This window comes from Mchenga conophoros, linkage group LG12, assembly GCF_057382185.1.
Source record: "Mchenga conophoros isolate Kocher_MC1m ecotype Shallow Benthic linkage group LG12, M_conophoros_male_GT1.1, whole genome shotgun sequence".
NCBI classification, from domain to species: domain Eukaryota; kingdom Metazoa; phylum Chordata; class Actinopteri; order Cichliformes; family Cichlidae; genus Mchenga; species Mchenga conophoros.
The window spans coordinates 35,342,019-35,359,410 of NC_140537.1; the positions used below are offsets into that span (position 1 = coordinate 35,342,019).

At 39.1% G+C, this 17,392-nt stretch overlaps 1 protein-coding gene across 1 annotated transcript in view; it reads left to right on the plus strand.

The window, feature by feature from the left end:
- bmp2k (BMP2 inducible kinase) overlaps nucleotides 1-17,392 on the plus strand; it is a 55,844-nt gene that overhangs the window by 1,883 nt on the left and 36,569 nt on the right. The window lies entirely within an intron of this gene.

A 17,392-nucleotide genomic window follows, 5' to 3' on the forward strand; every position in this document is an offset into this window, starting at 1 on the left:
AGAAATGGGCTTAGGGTGGGGCTCCCATCAGGCCTAGCCTGATTTATTTAGTTATTTATTTTTGGTGGGGAGACTAAGGGAAAAAAGCAAGCTATAAAATATTAAAATAAATGTACAAAAGCATTAAACATAGAAATCAAGAAATGGTGTTAAGCACATATGCATAGTCAGCTAAGAATGACCTACTCCAGGTTAGGACAGGAGGTACACATTATTAATACACACTACAGTAATAATTAGGAATGAACTAGTTTTGAAAGACTGATTTCCTGCTGTAGCTTGTTTTGAGATATTACATCTAAATGTGTGACACATAACTTTGAAATTAAAATCTTGAGAATAAAAACATTTTATCTAGTTTCATTTATCTATGCTTAGTGTGTGGTCACTTGTCCAAAAGCACCTGTTAAGCTGAGGAATCCCTGAACTCTCTGGCTGTGTGGGGAAATTTAAATCAAAGTAGAAGTCTTTCAGTCTCAAGATGTAAAAACCTACAAATGTGAACTTTTTTGTTTTTCCTTTTTTTGTCATTTAAATTGAGCTGTGAACTGTGTTGAAAACTTGGTACTGACTTTATTTGGCCCCTGGTTTTGCCTGCTCTCTACCACTTTTGAAGATGTGCTTTGCAAGACTTCTTGGAAAGATTTAAAAATTCCTTCCTGATTTAACAACGCTTTGTGTTCAAAAATGTGTTCACAAATGTTGAAACCACCTCCAAGCACATTCAGCCAGCCGGGCAGAGACAAGAGGAAGTGTGGAAATAAACAGCTTTTGAGCAAGAGTTACTGGTTCACAAATTGTCCAGTGCTTATCAAAGCATATTGATTGAAAACATAATTAGAAACTTTAAAGGTAATTCAGCCAATTAGACAGCTAATTAGTCCTTAGAGTGGTTTTGTCAAACATGCAGCCCAAAAGCCACAACCTTCAAAACAATGGTGTCAAAACTGCCCCACTGGATGAGTTTGCAAAGAAGTCACTTATTTCGGCAGTTCCTTTTCTTTCAAATTCATGGTGTGGTAATGCCAGCTTCCCTACAAATACCTACAAAGTTTAAAGTATTCCTAAATATTGACCAGATATTTACCAGCCTTGATTTAAGAGTAAAGATTTTACACACATCAGATATTGTTTTGGTGTTTGCTAATTTTCAACTTGTTGAAAGCCAAAAAGTAGTTGATGTCAATCAGAAATATGCTAACATTTGGTTTTAGATTTTACTTCGGAAAGGTGGATATCTTTGCCCATTACGACGCACACCACTCGAGACGTTTTTGTGAATACTTTTGATGTGAAATGTAAAATCAATCTGGGAGGGGAAGAGAATTCCTCTTGTGTAGGAAGCAGTTGTTTTTGTCTTTTTGTTAGAGGATAATGTGACTCTAATGAGATATTTCTGGGAAAGTGTTCTAAGAGATCATTCTCAAAATAATACACATAAATATATTTATGAGTAGCCTTTTTTTTCTTTTTCTAGTTCCCCCTCACTGCTGACTTCTTATCTGATCACACTCAACAGCATGTTTGACACTATTTTACTCGATTGCTCAGATTTTCTCCCTGCTGTTTGAGGACTAATTTAGTCAAAGGGTGAGCCCTAAAACTAAGCTTAATCTGGGACAATTTTAAAGGAAGTTTAACCTCTCTGGTCCCACCTAAAATTAACCAGAAGAGACATTATAATCAAACATATTTCTCATCTCAGCCCATAATCGTTCTGTGTAAGCCTGTGCTAAGTGCCTCAGTGGTGACGAGCATGTCTCTTCATGCAGCTGTAAACACGCTGTAAACTTGATCTCACTCGCCCAAATTAAAAACAAAACAACACAACTCTTCCTGCAAGCAGTCATGAGTCTGTGTCATCATATAATCATGTGCAGAGTCTGTGGCTGGTTTTTCTGCCCTGTAACCTTTGCTCATCAGTCTGTCCCAAGCTAAAGAGCTGGGTGTCTGGACTGCATGGTTAATCATATAACAGAATATTTCATTTCACCAACTGTGCCTGGTACATTTGAAAGTAGATGAAATGTTAAAGTGGAAAAAGTGCCGGTGCCCGTGTGAAAGGTCTGTATGAAGGTCTAAAATCTGTTTATGGCTGTGAATAAGCGCTTCATTGCAGCAGTTTTTGTCTCCCTGAAACTTTTACTTCAGCTCGAGTAAAGATGACTTTTTAGTCTAGACCAAACTTGAATTTGCTGCGACTCATCTGGTCTTGTGATGATCTAGAAGAAACGGGAGGTTTTCATAGGTTGGTGGTTTTATTTATTTTTTTTATCTTTGTCTCCGGATTTCTGCTGTCCCTCTTGAACAATGTTTTGGTCGGTTGTGTGCTTTGACTGATTGCTCTCTTACAGTATATTTCTGTGTTAAATTTATTTGTCCCATAACCTAACATGCACCTCCCTGGAAATTTAACAACATGTTGCCATTGACGCTGTTCATACAGGTATAAATACTGGCAATGGTGTCGGCCGCTGGCATAAGCCAAGTCGTAGACTCGACGTAGATTCATTACAGAAGCATAATACAGGGATTACTGTTGTCTGCGTGTTGTCTTATCAGGACAAGCTGTGTTGCACTTTAATCTAAGGCTCCTGGATTAGTGCAACCGCCATAATCATGATTTTGCTTCTTAATAACTATAGTTTAAAAAATTTAGCACAAATGTATAAATTAACATTTTTTTAAAGCACCTGGGAGAGGGCAGCTTTATAAAATTTAAAAAGACAAACATGAAATGGTAATGTATGTTTGTTTACTATCATTGAATTTCATTAATGTGTCTGTTCTCTGTCCAGTTAAGTAGCTTTCTGATATGCAGTGTCCAGTGTAATACTTTCCCATACTGGCTCAGTAGATCAGAATTAATTTATATACATAATCTAAATTTGCAAAATTACGACTTACAAAGCTTGTTCCCTTTGAGACCCATTTTTCAGGTGTCAGTGAGACAGTTGCTGTCAGCCTTGAGCAAAGTTAATAAGACACTAATTTAAAGATTGATGCAAAAAAAGGCGGTTTTTGTTTCAACGTGTTCTTCATTCTCTAACGTTGTTGCTGTGTAAAACAAAACAGTGGAGGACAGGAGCAGCTGAAAAGATACTTTTTTCTTTGCAAATAATCTTTGTGAAACAGATGATTTGGCAAAGGACTCTGTTTGCTGCTTCGCTGCCTCTTTGAAGCTACCTCACTACCCCTTCTGTTTGTTTCAGAGAGGCTTCGTCATAAATTATGACCCCGACCAGACTCGTGTATATATTATCACAATGTTGTCATATATAAAAGCCCTGTATTTGTTACAGTGCTCGTCCCATGCTCTAACCATTCAGCAATATTGGACCTCCAACCACTAACCAATGCTTGCTTAAATGTTTGCTGAGGTTTCAGGGTTTGTGGCCAGAAAAGCTTGATCTGTTTGATCTTTGGTGAAAATGTTGTGTTACCTGCTCAGAGATTACAAGGCAACTTTGCACCAGGGCACATTTAAAAACGAGTATTACAGTTACAGTTGTACGCACTAAGTTGTCTTTTAGCCGAACAGCAACACCGATGCACAGTCAGGATAAACATGAGCAAGCACATTTCAGAATGTGCATTTGTGTTAAAAGTGAAAACAAATTCTGAATCAATTGCTGAGTCTGCATAACACGGGTTTGTATATGTGTAAAGTGAAACTAGTCCTGTAATGACAGCAACACAGTTGGGTTAAAATTACATGTGAGGCAAAGCTGCAGCTTTAACACTGGCTCATATTGAACTTCCTGCTATCGTAATCTGTTCAGATAACCCACATTGCATCAGTTTGTTTCCTGTCTTTTCATGATGCCTCCACACATCTAAAGATAATGAGCCTCAAGTCAGCAGAGACCACGGTTCTTGACTTGACTAAAACTAGATTCCTTTTGAGATTATTTCCTCTCATAGTCCTGGTGGAAATTCACAAGAAGAAAGCTGTTGCATTAGTGTGTAATGTTTGCTCTAAAAGGAAATGAACAAAGTCAAAAACACAAAAGAGGAAAAACTTACGATGTTTGATTTTATTGGAATGTCAACATGAGAAAAAGACTGACTTAAGACAGCACAGGCTAAGTTTTATGATCCTTATCCTACAGTTAATGAGGTTTACGTTTTCAGCAGACACTATAATAATAACTATACCGTTTATGGAAAAGTTGCAGTTGGATGTTTGTTAAAAATCTGAAGGGAATCTATTATACTTGTATCATAAAAAATGACAAAGGAGGAAAGAACTAAAAAGGAAGGGTTATTAAAAAAATAAATCTGTCGCAACTAAAAAACTGAAAATGAGATTTATGAGCATTTAAATTTTTTCTAAAATTGACAAGTGAACTGTTTTTATCTCACGTTGTGATGAATTTATTGTGTCATTAGGTATTTGTCTGCAACACTAAAATCACTGGAAAAGTCTTTAAAAAGACATACTGGAAGTTCAGTATGCTCAGTGTGTAATTCTGGGTCACTCATGCGACTGATGTCAAAGTACTGAATGGATCATGTGAGGTTTTTTAGAGTGGCTCATCTCTTGGTACCTCATTCAGCTATTATCCTGCAGCTGTACCTGTTTAATGAAAAGCACGAGATTCCTGTAAAACCAAGCACACAGTTGTAGTTTGTAAGAAAAGAGAAGCTGGGGCACTCCGCATAAAATCAGTCAAATCTGAAATGGTTCCAGGCTTCCCAAAATCACTTAATTTTTCAAAATCTGTTCAACAGCTTTAATGTTTTTAATGGAGCCATGCATATTGCAGTGAAATCACTAAAACAACCACTTCAAATGTCACAATCTAAAGCTAAAATAGTATTTTGTTCATAGTGAAGCTGCACTAATTTAATGTTTATGATGAAAAGTAACAGAAACAAGCACCGGTGCTCTGAATGTTGATTTGGTTTCTGATGATTAACTGGGGAAAACTTAAAATTGTGAATTTTTGGGGAAACCTTGATGTCGTATATCACCATGTAGGTAGGTGGCTGGTCAGAACAAGTTATGATGTAATAAAGGACTCCTTTTCACTGTATTTTCATACCCGGCTTATCTTGTAACGGTGTTTCCCTTTGCATTGCAAGACTTGCATGTGTTTTTCAGTCCTGAAATTTACATGGATATCTCCTGTAACGTTACGAGGGCTAAAAAAAATAAGTGCTGTAAAAACATTGCAAGTTGAAAAGTGCTTGAGGTCTGTAATACCGAAAATATTCCCATCATGAAGGTAAAATTTTGCTAAACTTAAATTTAAGTTATTATGTAGGATTTGGTTGAATTTTGAATGATCATACACCTTTGTTTTTAGTTTTTTTAAAAAGTGCAAATTTCAGTCCCCTCAAAATAAAATTTTGTGAAGTTCAAAAGTTTTCTTAACACCATGTGTTTATCTTTTGGTTTTCCATTGAGACATCTGCCCAGCTGGACAGTTTGTACCCTCAGTCATTTCCCTCCACTCCCTCTTTAGCCTCTGTGGTTTCTCTTGAGCTCTGTGCTATGCTGTCTTCAAGAGGAACACAGAAGCAACTTGTGAGAACAGGATGCATCTGTGAGCAAGTCACTCTTTCTCTCCTAACTCTTTCTTATCGTGCACACTCCCCTGACAGGGGCCTGTCGGAAAAGGATAGAAATTAATTTGATTAAATATGGGCTTGGGATAAGTCTGCACTACACCCAGTGGCCAGTTTTAGCTACAATTCTGAGATCTAATATAGAAGTTGCACAGTTATTTAGTGCTCTGTGAAGGTGTTAATGTTTAAAACAGTCTTTGTACTGATTCAGTTAATTTGTAGTTATATTTGTGCTGCGATTAGGAGGAAGTGACCAGACCTAAAATTTGCTGCGCACTAATTTCAGCAGTGTTACACAATTAGCCACTGAAAGTTTATTAACTGGCAGACCTTTGTACGAGGCCATTACAGTGAAGAGAGAGCAGCTCAAATAATGACGTTGCAGAAGTAGACTGAAATGAGATTCTTCTATAGGGTGGCCAGGCCAAGCCTTATACATGGCTTATTTGGTGTCGTTTTGGCTTCATGCGCACATCTTCATTTGATCGAGTTGAGGACTTCACCATTTCAGTGATAAGTCATTACAGGGATTCAGAGAGAGGAGAAAAACTGCAGCAGCTTTAAAATATTTAGACATTCTGGGGAAACCCACTGAAAATCTGTGATTACGTTGGGTTATGTCTTCTTCTTGCTGATGCAGTTGTTGTGAATTGTGACACCTTATTGTGTCTTAAGCACCAGTGTAAATGGTTATGATGCTGCACTAATGTCACAGTTGGCACACGACAACCAATGCTGTGACCATCAGCACGGCTCAGGGAGGGAGCTCAGACCAGTTGCTGCTCTTTTATATTGAAAGTAGGTAGTTGAACTGGTTCTGTCATCTTGAGCAGGATGTCATTGTGAATCCAGAGCTTAGACATCCCATGTGACCCCGGGCTGCTTTGGGATCTTTCAGGAGGAACTGGAAAATGTTGCTCTGTAAAACTGGAATGCCCTGTTTAGCCTGCTGCCGGTGCGCCCCAGCTTCAGATAAGCAGAGTAAATGCTTGGATAGACTCTGTTGATTCTACTGTATTGTCAATGAAAGGGAATGTATCTTAAGTTTACAGCCCCTGACAACAAGGTCAATTAGCCTGTCTTGTGTATTTCACAGCTATAAAAGCTGGGTCGGTGGCTTTCATTACTCAATAAGTTTTGTAGTCAATAATTTTCTCTTTTCACCTGCAGTAAGCACAAGTAGGTCGATTTAGGAGTGTGCATTATGACAAATTACTGTTTTACACAGCAGACACCTGCTGCATAATTGACAACAGAAGAAGCTCCTCATAAGTGGTGTTGATGATGGTCACGTTTTTACAAGCGTTAAATTACATTAGCTTGGGTTTCACTGTACAGAAGTGAGTAAAAGGGATACTGTGATCCTTTTGGAGCCACACAGTCACAATCTCCTACAAGTTGTCCCTGAGGAGGAGTCTGAAATTTCATTTAGCTGATGCCTAGCTGCTGTTTGTAGATTTTTGCAGTTCTGGTGGAAAGCACATTCTTGTTATCATGACTTGTGTGTGGCTGATTACAGACGAGGCACAAAAAATGTTTTAAGTGATAAATGAACTGACATGACATGTGTTTTGTTTTAGTTACCATGCTAAACAAGCACATTTTCAGAGAGCAGATGATGTTACTTATCAATTGAAGCCTCGTGCGTACATTTTGCAAATGTGATTCTTCTGTTGTAGGTTTTTCCAGTTGGATGTGCTGTGTAGGCAAAAATTCAATAAAAATGTGTTGACTGTAGCTGGACAAACTGTCTCTGGCTAATAGCCCTGTAACTGCAGTCAGAATACTTCATTAAGCTGTTTGCTGAGCAGACACTGAGCATTTAGCAGGTAAACTGCCTCTGGAACATATCTTGTTGCATAATGGCTCCACCAGACCACCGGCCATAACAGGACTGCTGTACCTACCACCTCCTGTAGGTACAATTCAAACTGTTCATGTTGGCATGTGTTTGTAAATTCTTGGTAGAAACATCACTGCTGCTTTATAATTAACAGGAAGACCTTGGGTTAGTGGTTTCACTTCCTATGTTTGCAGTTTTACAAGCACATTAACTACAAGGTTATAATTCATCAATGCCTTGTTTAATGAGGGTCACCTCCACCTTTTAAGCACATTTGCTCTTGTTTTTCATACATTTTTCTCCAGTCTTTTTCATGTTGAAAGCTTCAAAGCAAGCTCATATCTCAGCTGACTAGTCTCCACATTTTACGTAACACAAGGATGTCGTAAAACACAACTTTTATTCCCCCCCCCCGAACATGCTGACTTCACACACGTTCTGTTTGGTTTCACCACAATCTTGAAACGTATGCAATTGGGGCTCTGTAATTTACAGGCTCAAGAGTTGACAGCAACGTAGGATTTTCAGTCGTGACAGGGACTACGCAGATCACGTAAACAGGAGAAATGCAAACACAGTTGTCACGCAAATTGAACCTTGTTCTTTGCCACTTTTGATCTGGACCGTTGTCACGTGTTCACCACGCAAGCTTCACTACTAGAAATTTGCAGAACAAATTTATCAATGCAAATGAGGTCACATGAGAGCAGTTTGCAGAGTATATCTGATAAGTTCTTCAGTGGGATATTCTTCAGCAGCTTTGTGTTAGACAGGGGAAAATAACAAATGAAAGCTCATGCTAAATTAAATATACTGCAGATATATCTGCTTCCTTTTTGGGTCTGACACAGTTAAGATAAAAGGAAAAGAGTTTGGCTTGGGGCTGAGCGCTGTGGTTGATAATGGAATTAAGTAACAGTTTCTTTCCTGAGGTAGAGCAATGGAAAAACTATACTCCTAAATTTGGTGTGTTTACAGTAATACTGGTACGGACTTTCAAACTGAATACTCAATACTTCCACAACTTGGCAGGTTAGTGGTTTCACCATAATAATTTAAAGGCTCTACACACCTGAGTCAATGACGGGTGTTTAGGAGGGAAAAAAATTAAGCTTCAGGTGACCTTGGTCAGTTGCAATGAAACAATGTTCACACAGTCACTTGCACACAGTAATATGTATTCACCCCCATCCACCAAGGCAGAATGCAATCAACCAATTAGGAAACGCTAACTATTAGGCACATCACACATGTGTACTGTTGGTCAGCTAACTTGAACATTAGTTTTGTAATTGAGCCTCTAGAAGCCAAAAGAAAACACACATTTTTAGCATTTCATTTATCAATAACATCCGGTCACAATACTTAAGTTTTCAAACTTGAAATCGAAAATTGTTCTGTGTCGGGACAAAAAGTTGCTCTTTCTCTTCTAGTGCAAAAAAGACCATATTTATAGGTTTTCTGAGGTAGTGCTGTGCTTCTCGTGACTTGATTCTGGTAAGGTAGACCACCACTATTTCTTCTTAGTTGCTGGTAGACTTTTCTCAGCTTCAGTCTGACTTTTAAGAGAAACATTTATTTATTTATTTATTTTAGACAAATAATTGTGCTGACCTGTTAAATTAACACTCTTAATGTTATGGGCAGGCAGGACCAACAGGACTGATGTTTGCTAGGTCCAGATTAACATTTATTGATAACTGTTTAACACTTAATAAAGCTCATGTGTCAATGTTTCAACAGCATCTGATCTGTTGAAATTGCTCATAAAATGTTCAGCGTTGTGAACGGCGACTAGGGTTCATGAGTTCTGCTTGGGACAACCCTGCAGCCTGATATATTTGAAGAGATGTTTTCTCCTTCTTTTACTTCTTCTGGTAGAAGAAACTGGTAATGTGGTCTTAAAGACCAGGGTACAGGAACCTGTAAGCGCTGAGATGTTTTGTTGGTGTTAATAGGATTAAAAACAAACAGGAGCAATAGATGATGGTATCCACTGGTTTCAAAGCCTCAGCTTTGGAACTTTGGAGTGGTAAGAAATCGGCTCACGCTGGACTTTTAAACTGTGCAGTGCCCCCACACTGACACAGATACTTAATAAACAGTGCTTATCTGGCATGGGTTCTAGTGCAGTTTCTGGTGCTTTGTTTTATAATGCTCTATAATAATGTTGCTCTCTATAATGTTGACCGTACAATGCTGGTCTCCGTCAAACACCGGATCAGTGTCTGTGTGCTACTTTGTGCTGTAGCCCAGCTGCGTATAAAGGAAGCAGGGATCTGCTTGGAGTGCTATTCTGCTGTTGAGCTTTAAAAATTGAATATTTAATAGGTTGAACTGAAGGAAGCAGACCATGAAATTGGCAAAATAAAACAAAATGACACCCAGTATTCTAATGACCCAACCCTGTGGGTCTTGTGGTGAGTCTCAAACAAATGAAGATAAACACAAAATCACATAAATTTTTTTCCTGCGCTGAGCTTGGATTAAAATGGATTGAAATTTAGAAATCACACACCATAATCATGTCGGGATGCTCAGAATATATAAATATTATATGATGTGACATAAGAGGAAATTATAACTCATTTGATCCTCCCTCTGCCAGCACATCGTGATGAAAAAGCATCCCATCTACGATATTAGCATACTGTAATGGTGATGAATGGGCACATTGTGCCTCTTTGTTGTCTTATTCTAGCACCGTAGAAAGAATGCTGGTACGACACAGCTCTCGGTCCCGTGATGGGCATCGCTGCCTTTGTGCTTGCTCATTGAGGCCTTCTGTCTCTGCCTCGCTGCGCTGCCCGCCATCCTCTTTGTGAAGCTGCAAATGAATAATTTTCTACCAATTCACCATGAGCTGGTTTGCAGCGGGCGGCGAGCCAAAGGTGGGAGTGAACTCGGGTCATGTGGAAACAGAAAGACATTGATTGATGTGGACATTCACTACAGCGCTTTAACATGAGCCCACTTTCAGTGATGGATTTGGTTTTGATCAGTGTATTGACGAATGGTGGGTTTTATGGCTGTCTCTTTGAGGCGCAGCAAACAGTTTACTGGATTTACATGGTAAATGTGTAAATTAACAGTCAGATTCACAGGATGCCGTATTGCTTCTTGTATTTTTTTGTTTTTTATTATGAATTAAATCATTGGTGGTGACCATGAATGACGACTGCTTTTTGTTAAGTATTCATTGGAAGGGACCTAATGTTAATATGCCATCATGTCTTGTGCATAAAAACACGTTTCCTGCCCTGCTGTAATGTAGAAACTAAACTCTGAACTCATTGGACCACATGATAGTGAGTCAGAGGTGTTGACCACACGACCCTGGTCTGGCATGGGCTGTTCGAAACCTGACAAACATTTATCCAATTCAGAACCATTTCATTCTTTAAACCATCTAAGCACTGCTTATTTATTCATTTTGTTTATTTTAAAGGGAGAAAACACTACAGAATAACTGGATAACTAAATTAAAGAATAAATGGAATTTGCTTTTTGCATCTATTTTGCTCTGGGTTTTGAGTATTTGCTTGTAAACCAGTTGAGTGGCACATACTGGAACACAATATCATAACAGCTTAAAGGCGAAGCTCTTATTACTGTAATTTTGCTGTTTATGGTGCCAGTTACTAGGATTTAATGATAAATGAGAGAAACACAAGGTGTAAATGTGTAATTGGCCAAAATATGTCATCAGTGATTGTGTTTGTGTTGACGGGTTTGTTAAAGTTTACATCAACACTGAAGAACACATGGTGACTATTTTGTGTGCATTTTTGGTTCCGCAAATTAAATTTCTTGAACTGAATTGTTTGTGCTGATGTGTAAGTAGTTTGAGCAGAAAGGCAAAAGGGCTTCAAACTTTCTCAGCCATCAGAGTCTCCTCACAACGTGGCAGTGGAGTCTAACCACCCCTTGTCCTGGATTTTATTTGTCTTAATTACAACGCTTTCATCAAAGTCTGGGTTTATCCTAAATTGTGGCTCAGAGGTTGTCATGGTATTGTAGTGACGGTGATGGGATTTTTATTTTTCCCACTGAGGAAAAGAACAATCTTTGCCTAAAGTCTGGCAAGTAAAAATAAACTGAATAGTTTCTTGAAAAGCACAAAGACTTAACTGATTATCCTTTTATTTCGTTCAGCCTTTGGATTTTAGAGCACCAGCACAACTGGCCTGTACGGCGTCACCCCTTCGTCCCTCCCATTTCCATCATAAACCCTTCAAACCACTTTTGTCTGCCTGTTCAGTTGTAAACACTGCTGTTAAGGTAAGACGTATGAGAGCCGACTGCCAGAACCTTCCAGCTCAGTAATCCCAGGATGAAGAAAGTGTAGTCATCGCCTCACCTCTTCATGTTGCCTTTTGTGGCGCTGCCTCTTAGAAAAGCTTTTTTACATACTTACATGTGGTTTTTTAAAGTGCTTCTCAGCATCCACTCGAGTCAGGGTAGAAGTGTGATTGACTGCAAGGCCTTGACTGCTGCCAAGTGAAAAAATAATAACTGAATATGTAATAGGAAGAGTCCAGGTTGGAAGCTGTATGAAATAACTGTTTGCAGTTTTAATGATCAAAGTAGGGATATTGTCGGGTAGATGGCTTAGTAAGGGGAAGTATTTCATTTTTCCAGAAATCTTTCTTTTAGACCTGTTTTATTTACATGACTCTAACTCCCGACATTAGTTGCCCTAAGAACCTGAATACAGCAAAGTAAAAACCCTTCAATATAACAAGGAGAACCCCCAGCAATCAAACTGTCCCCTGTGAGCAGCATGACAATGGTGGAGAGGAAGACTCTGGTGTGAGAGGAAGGAGTAGAGAGGATATGGGAATGTAGAGAAACCAACAAAACGTATGCATCGTGGCAAATAAACACATCTGGAGTGAAAAGAGGGAAGTGGAGAAGAAATGCTCTGTGCATCATGGGAAATAATTTAGCAGTCTGCGCTTACAGCAGCATAACTAATCGATGGTTCAGGGTCACATGATGCACTTCTAACGACGAGCTTTATCAAAAAGGAAACTTTAAAGCCTCATCTTAAAAGTAGAGTGTGTCTGCCTCCTGAATCCCTATGAGCAGCACTAAAAGGGGCTCAGCTCGGCGCCTGTAAGCTAGTTCGACAGGAGAAGTGCCTGATAATTGAACGTTCTGCCTCCAGTTATTTTTCTTGTCAAAGTTTTCATGTTAAATACAATAATTGGCTTTTATAATGAAAGTTAAAGTTTCAGATACTGAAATGACCATATAGCTATATATAAGTAATCCTTATGAGGCAAATGTTTCATACTGCTGTTGATTCTTGGTTTCTGAATGTCTTTCTACTTAATGCTCTGTATGAGGTCATAGAAGGTGGACTATCCTAAAAATGGCCATTTTATGGACACTCCTCTGGCTGAGAGCACAAGACCCCCACCCAGCTGCTGTCCAAATCTTCTGTTTGAAATGACCAACCAATAAGAGAAAGGTTTGCTTTAAGGGGACTGAAAGGGAGTTAGAATTGCTTGGTTTAGACTGTAGAAAGATGCTTATAAATAACTTTTGTATCTGACCACTAACTAGGGGTGGGTTTTGATTATCGATTAAAATCGATTCTGGCTTGGATAACGTGATACAGATTTATTAAAATCCTGACTCGACTCTTAAATATTAAATTTATTTTGCCCGAAATGCAAGATTCTCAGGTTTAAACCTCACAAAATTTCAACAACCACCAAACAGTAAATGAGAGCAGGTACACGGATTCTGCACTAAGATGTAAACACAAAGCGCGGAGCCGCTGACGCATCAGAATCGGTGAGATGTCGCCTTTCTCACCCGACAGCACGGTTGGAGCTGAAAGCCGACAGCTCGCTGATTGTGATCCGTCGGCGGGTCCGCGCTTTGTGTTTACGTCCTTTTTGCGCTGATTCAGAAGCTGCAGGTTTGATCTCTCTCCAAACAATATTGACCTAACCAGCAGCAAAAGAAGATCCAAACTGCGCTTCACATAAATATCGTCATTAATTCCCTCTTTGTTTTTCTGTTTTGCTTCCACCACGATAAAATCACACTTCATGTAGAGCTCTCTCTATCTCTCTCTCTCTATACTTCAAGAACAGTTTCCTGTCTAAAAATCCTATTTTCTGCATTATTCGCTTGTTTATTACGCACAAGTCTAGCGTTGTTTACAGCGCTATCGGCCGCTGTTTTTTTCCCCCTTTGCTTACTTCCGAAAAGAGAGCCTCATTTCTGCTGTTCAATAAGCTTTTGAACAAATTTAAACTTTTTAAAATTATGCAAAATTGTGAAACTCTCAGCTGTGTCTCTAATAAAACCTCTAACTTTGCTCTGCTTCACTTCAGCAGCATCAGGTAATGTTCATATGTTGATTAATGACTCTCTTTCGTTTTTGATCTACGGCAGAATATTTTTAAGGTCGTCTGCTATAAAATCCCAGGCCAGGAAAATCTTCATGTTTTTCTGTGTCATCCTCAGCTACTTTGACACAAAGGCATCCGCTGTGATCCTTACACTTTTGATAACGTCTTGCAAGTGTCAGCTTTCTTTTTATAGATATAAAAATATGGAAATGTACTGATACGTAATCAGAGTTATATTTCTGACTGATGCAAAATTTCTGCGATTAAAATCGAATCGAATCGTGGATCGAATCGTGGATCGAATTGATTCTAGAAATCAGTGACGATACCCAGCCCTACCACTAACTTATATTTATAACTTGCTTCCAAGCCTGTAGTGCAAAGTGCTTTCATTAACTGGTAGATTTCACCAAGGTTAAGAGAGGTTTAGCTTAATTTGTGTAAAGAAGCAATGATTTCTGTGAAAATCTCTAAAAAGAAATTTTGAAAATAGCCAGCTTAGGAGGAACTAGAGGAAGTAATTGGAAGTTGGGCAACTTGGCCTACTTTCCTGAGATGCTGCTTTTGTGATGTGGATAAGCAGTGGTGGCTGACTACTTAAAATTAAAAAAGTATTATCTAGGTGTTCTCTCCAAACTCTTCAGGATGCCAATTATCTGCTCCCTATAGGATTTTACCTGTTCTGTTTGATAAAGAAATGGTTATAAAATATTGCGTTATACAGAAGACGGATTGCCATAAAACTTCATAAAGCATGAAATTTGCAAATCAATAAACCATTTGCTGTGCTGCTGCTGTGACCTTCCTCCAAGCACAGTGCTTTGGAGAAATAGCTTTAGAGTGCTGTCCTCCCTCACAGGAAATAATAATCACAGCATGGGTTTTTGCAAAGCATGAAAACATCATGTGAACAAACACGTACCAGGACGTGTCAAGTGAAAGTGAACTCTCCATTAACAGAGCTGTGAAGACAGCATGATGTAATTCAGTAAGAACACCACTCACTGCTACATGCAACACATACTTAAACTCACCTGTGCAACATGTGCACACAGTTGATGGAGAAAGCCTTTATTTTAGGAACGCTGCTTAAAATTCACCCTTCTAACTCAAATTTTCAGCCTTTGTCTTACAAAACATAAAATAATGCATTAGCTTTTCAGACATTAATCTCTGGGAAATCAATTTAACCAGCAGGTTGCCCTTTAAAATCCACAACAGATTCAGTTGTCACTGAAATGTGTGCTTTTCAAAACCCTTAACATCAAAATGCGATCTTCCTCTTAAGTTATGACCAAGTCCCAGTTCCAGATGTTGAAACATGCCAGATTTGGTGGTTTCAGCTGTTGCTCTTGTATCTGAGTATACCTTTGATTCATTTTACTTCAGCACGCTCACAGCAGCCCACTATCGCATCTGTGCTTTGGCACAGCGCCACCCTCACCTTTGACAGTTTAAAAATAGCTGACCTTGGTTATCTTCTTACTGTCGTCCTGCATACTTAACTCGAACAGAGAAGGACACTTGTTTCTTTGAAGCATTTCAACTCCAAGTAGGCTGACAACTGTGAGCAGATGAGGAACAGCTTTTAATTAAGCAGATTTGAATGTTATCTTGAACCATATTTAATCAAAAATAAAATCCAAAACCTGAATTCTTACATTTATTTGGAATTGGATGTATTACAATTTTCTGTCTTGAAAGGTTTAGACAAAATGACATGGTGGTGCAGTGTTTCAGGAAAAAGTGCAGAATCTCTCGGCTGCCTGCTAAAAACAAGCCCCTGTCTATTTTTAGGTGTGAGTGTTACTGTAGTCTAAGTTTTGAGGACATACGAGAAACTGATTAAGCTGTGTCCTTAACCTAAACTGGGTTACAGGGGCGTCGTGTTTGCAGATAGATGTCAGTGTTGAAAGAGCATGAAAGATCCCGGGTTAGATGGTCTGTGTTTTGGCTACGGATGGAAATAAGGCAGTCTAACCTTAACGTTGGCTCCTAGTTTAAAATAGACATTTACTTTGCCCATACAACACAAAACACACGTTCCTTTTATATTTGATTTCAGAAATACAGCTTTGCTATAACTCAACATTCGCAAATTGCATGTTTGCAAATGTGTTGGCCTGCCAAGGAGCAGGTCTTTCTCGCATTAGTCCGTATAATACCAGCTCTCAGAGGATTTGCTAAAATACTGAGGATCAAAAAGTCATTATCGGTAATTAGCAGGAGCAGCTGGCACAGGTTGGGGAAATGGACAAAGGCCCTGAAGTCGGTTAATGAAAATCCATTTTCTGTATTTATTGTGGAAAAAATGTTGCCAGTTAGTCATTATTGAACATCTGGAAAAATTAAATTTCAAGTTATGTTGGAAATTTAAATTGGACTGTTTCTCCCGTCTTGGGTTATCCCAGCCTGCTCACTGCTCATTTGCTGTAAACTGCCCCCACTCCTCACGGGTTGCAGGGGGCAGCCATCTAAGCAGAGATGCCCAGACCTTCCTCTCTTCCAGTCATGCCCTCCATCTCTTCTTTGGGGAACACACTAAGGTGTTCCCAAGCCAGCTGAGAGCCATAATCTCCCCAGCAAAAACACGTCGGACACGGACACGCCTCCCTTTTTCGACTGAGAGGCCTGACCTCGGTCTTGGAGGGGCCAACTCACATCCCAGCCTCTTCACACTTGGCTGTGAACTGGCATAGTGTGAAGTGGAGTTTGTGGCTCTGTTGAGTGACAATTTGCAGAAAGCAGAGTTGAGAACTTCACAATGCCAAACTTGAAACCCTTTGGTCCTTGATATCTGGTTTTTAGTCTCTGTGGTCCAAATAGCTTCTTATGCTAAGTCTGTGCATGATGGGTAAAAAGCATTTAAAGGCACACATTAAAGCGTGGGTTGCAGGTTTATCTGTTGGTTTATACGACGTAGTGATAAAGAGTTACATGCATACCAACATGGATGTATATACACCCACGGGCAATAAAATCTGTGGGAAACACTGTTCACTTCTCATAGTATTTATCTGTAATGAAAATGAGTCAAGACATTGTTCTTCATGGACTTCACATTAAATATTTGTAATTTTGTTGAAGGTAAGGCTGCTTTATCATTCACACAGCCTCAGTACAGATTCCAGGAATCTTACACTGTTGATGTAAGACATTTTTAAGCTTTTTGCTTGTTAGCCAAATCAAATCTTTCCAAGTTGGATTCTTGAGAAATTAGACTTGAGGCAAATTCAGAGAAAAGGGCAAAGATGAGATTTTTTAGGTGAATGTGGCACAGAAAAAAATTCTGCAAAGAACAACTTTTTTCTTTTTATCCAGTTTCTCATTTTTATAATTTGAAGTCCATCAGTAACAAAGAATAAAGGCCCCTTATGTTCACACAACATTGTTACGAGCTTAAATGAAAGTTTTACTGGCTATTCCAGGCTAGTGTCTCTTATCTTCAACCCTACAACTCTTTTAGGGAGAGACTTTTAGGGGAGGGGATGTGTGTTCATGTTGGGGTACAGGGGCCTCAAAGAGGAAATACCTCAGCCTGCTAAAAATGTCCTCCCAAAGAAACGGCTTTGTGCTTTCTGTACTCAACTAGATGTTTTGCTTT